This window comes from Physeter macrocephalus, chromosome 10 (genome assembly GCF_002837175.3).
Source record: "Physeter macrocephalus isolate SW-GA chromosome 10, ASM283717v5, whole genome shotgun sequence".
In the NCBI taxonomy this organism is placed as follows: Eukaryota; Metazoa; Chordata; class Mammalia; order Artiodactyla; family Physeteridae; genus Physeter; species Physeter macrocephalus.
The window spans coordinates 20,194,024-20,198,005 of record NC_041223.1 but is presented as its reverse complement, the minus strand read 5'-3'; the positions used below and the strand labels follow the sequence as shown (position 1 = coordinate 20,198,005).

General features: G+C 39.9%; 1 pseudogene; it reads left to right on the top strand.

The window, feature by feature from the left end:
• Positions 1–1,612: 1,612 nt before the first annotated feature.
• LOC102990743 (39S ribosomal protein L48, mitochondrial-like) lies at positions 1,613–2,366 on the top strand (annotated as a pseudogene).
• The last annotated feature ends 1,616 nt before the right edge of the window (positions 2,367–3,982 follow it).

The following is a 3,982-nucleotide window of genomic DNA, read 5'->3' as shown; positions in this document are numbered from 1 at the left end:
CAGCAGTGAGAGGCCCGCGTACCGCAAAAAAAAAAAAAAAAAAAAGGAAAACCTATGAAACTGAATGATTATTTATTTGTGTGATTTCACAAATAATGATAAAAAATAAATGCCCCAAGATATAAGGACATAATGTAAACCAAAGTAGATAGGCTCACTATTTATTGATAGTTGATTTTCTACTCAACATTGTTTGACTTTCTGTTGCTGTGCATTACTCTACCCCAGATTATTTTGTGCCGGTCAGTGCTATAGCAATTTGTACGTGATTTGTGGTTGACAGACAAGTGACATGCATAGAATCTATTTTAGGCCTGGTCGTACACTGTGATTGATGGAGAATCAGTGACACAGTTTTCCCCAGTTGTCTAAAAGGTAGACACTGGGATCCTAGACAAGTTAGCTATATTTAACTTTGTGTGCGATTATTTATCAAGCATCAGTTTATAAACATTACCCAACATAAATGAAACCAGAGTAGGACATTCATGAATTAGATTATTCCAAATTGAATAACAGAAATTAAGAAATTAAACAAAACAAAAACAGAATCAAAAATAAGTCTAAAACTTTTTATTCCCAGGGATGTCTATTTCTATCAGTGTAGTAAATTAGATACCGTAAATGACTCTTGTGATTAAAACAATTAAAATTTGGGATAAAATATACTTTGAAAACCTTTTAAAACACACTGATCAAAAGGAAGGAATATGCAGGGGCAAAACTAAAGTGAAATGGGCATGCTGGGGGACAAGCAAGTGTTGATGCTGCCTTTTACTCTGGAGTTATCTGCACTGAGACCTTGAGCTTTCCTGCTGAGGCTGTACAAGCAAAGGAGATGGATTCAAGTCCTCAGAACAGGATAAAGTAGAGAACCTAACGAGAGACTTATGAATAGAGCTGGAACCCTGGAGAAGTATATCCTTTACATTCTTAGTATAAGATAAGTAAGAAAGAAACCTCCTTGTGAAGAAGGGGAAAGCAAAGAAACTTAACTGTGCTTACCATGATGTGAGGTAGAGGAAAAACTAATCTCATCTGAGACTGTGTAACTAAATTCAGCCCTTGTGAATATGTGTGGGCTGGATTTATTCTATCTATGTGGTCTGAAAAACCTCAAGCAGCAAATTTAAAGTGTTCCTTGTTTGGAAGGGATCCCAAGCTAGTGACGCAAGCAAATATAATTTACCTTTGGAGAAACTTAACTTCAACCCAGCCCTTGAAGTGTTTTTACAGAAAAAAATTCCAAGGAAAGTGCGCTGCCCATAGTCAAAAATCACAAAGCATGTGAAGTCAGTCCCATGAGAACAGGTGGGACAAGAGACACTAGAACCCACAGGGACTTTGGGATTATCACAAGTTGAATATGAAATGGAATATGTCTAAATCAATTCAAAATAAGCTTGAAAATTCGAGCAGACAAGACTATTAAAGAAAACTCCCTAACAAATAGGAAAGAGAATCAAATAGAACTTTTAGAAATTTAAAATGTACCAAAAAAATTAAAAATCCTATGGATGGATTAAATGTCATGTTAGATAGAGATGAAGAGAAAGAAACTCTGTGAACTGGAAGATAAAACTGAAAAAATAGAGTATTTTCGGACGCCCAGCGGTCGCGGCTTCTTGGGCCGATCTTCAGCTGGCACAATTACAGGCCGCGCAGCAGCAAAGGATGAATGGAGCTCTGGGAAAGGCGCTGTGTCTGAGAACGACACCATTTTTAAGCAAGCCTTTTCCCTCTTGAGGTTCAGAACCTCAGGAGAGAATCCCCTCTGTTCTGCAGGTGGCCTTCTGCTGAGCATCCGTCGGCACTACAGGTCACAGCCCACGCATGGCGTTGGAAGATACAAGCACCTAGTTAAAGCACAAGAGTTTCTTTCTCTTTTGTTTCCTGTTCAGCCCAGGAAGAAGAGGGGAAAAGTGGAAGTGAGACCCATTAATCTGGGGACAGATTATGAATATGGGGTTTGAAACATTCACCTGACTGCATATGATATGGCCCTGGCAGAGAGTCATGCCCAGTATGTTCACAACCTCTGCTACCATCTCTCCATTAAAGTCGAGGAAAGTTATGTGATGCCCACCAAAACCGTGGAGGCGTTGCAGTTGCAGGACCAAGGCAGCAAAATGCTCCTGGACTCAGTTCTTACCACCCATGGGCGAGTGGTTCAGATCAGCGGTTGGAGCTCTACATTTGCAGAGATTTTCTTGGAAATAATCCAAAGCAATCGTCCTGAAGGAGTCAAACTGTCAGTGAGGGAGCACAATGAAGAAGACTTCAAAGGAAGGTTCAAAGCTCGGCCAGACCTGGAAGAACTGCTAGCCAAGTTGAACTAGCTCACTGCAGACCCTTTCATGCCAGCACTGGTGATACTGAGTAGCAAGAGGAAGAGCTTCCTGGGTGGCCAAAGTTCAGCAGGAGACCCTGACCCTCAATATCATAAGTGCCCATCTCCACAGCCAGGGGTGCCTCCTCTCCTCCGTGGAGGAGGGCTTGCCGATTGCCACCACTTTCCTTTGAGCCAGCCCTGGGTATCTTCCATCTAACAAAAATCTGCTGATGATGGATGTGTGTGTATGTGAGAAGTCAGTCCATCCTGTCGAGTATATTTAACTAAGGGATTCAATTTCTCTTTGCCCGGTGCTTTAGCACATAAGCATGTCCCCCTTCAGTATTTCTCCAATTAGAGTGAACTCATCCTTTAAATCAACCTGGCATGGAGTCCCTTTAGTGAAGCAGACTATCATAAGTAAACTCTCTGTGGATAGAAGGCTTAGGGAGGGAGATTTTGTATATGAAAAAACCCTCCAGATAGGATCAGGGTCTGTCCATAAGTGAAAAAAAATTACCTTGTGGGGTAGTGCGTGACCTGTCATAAATATGCAGGTAGATGTTACGTAACTGCAAATTAGGGTTGCCTGTAATGAGTTTAAGCAAAGAATTAAAGGTTGATCTTGATCACGTGTCAGAAAACTACTACTTGTGAGCCAAATCCCAACAACTGCCTATTTGCTTTTTAAAAAGAATTTATTGAGGTGAAATTCACATGTCACAAAATGAACCATTTTAAAGTGAATAATTCCGTGGTATTTAGTGCATATGCAGTGTTGTGCAACCTCTATCCAGTTCCAAAACCCCATTGCCTGTTTTTGTAAATAAAGGTTTATTGGAACAGAGCCCTGCTCATTCATTTACAAAAAAAAAAAACCACTGAAAAAATAGAGAATATAGATCCAAAAAGACAAAATGAAGCAAATTATAAAAAGCAGAATAACTACTATGCTTATGGAGGATAAGAGTGATATATATACATATATAATGTGTGCTTATGGATTATAGGAGTGGTAAGTTTTATATATATATATACACACACATATACATATATAATGTATACCTTATATATAATTTCAGGGATAAGTAATAGAAACAAAATGGAAGAGGCAATAGCTAAGGGATAGTGAATGAAAATTTATCAGAATTGTTTAAAGACACCAATCCTTACACGTAGGAAACCCAGTGAATTGCAAACAGGTTAAGGTACTCCACTGTATACTAACTAGTCCATCTGCAAAATACAGGTATTGGGTTTCTCATAATGTCACAAGCTGCAGCTAAAAGCATGCAATGACCTCCATTATGTTTCCAATATTCCCTTAGTGCTTATGAGCCTTTAGGGGAGTTTCTAGGAGTAAAGTTTTCTGTGACCAGGGGCAATGCTGACTTGTGAAAGGTGACTGAGAGAAGCAGAAGCGACAGGATCCTATTGTAGAGGGGCAGCCTTTGGGTATGTTTCATCCCTAGCATGATAATCTTAAGACATTCATGACTGCTACAGAGAAAAGGGGAATTTGGTTGTCAGGAAGACCTAAGGAATGAATGTGCTCTGCCTTACATTGTCCCTTAGTGCAGTCAGTTAATAGTATGCTGATATACCAGTCTGGGGACATTTGGGGGTCAGAGAAACCTGTGCTCCATAAAT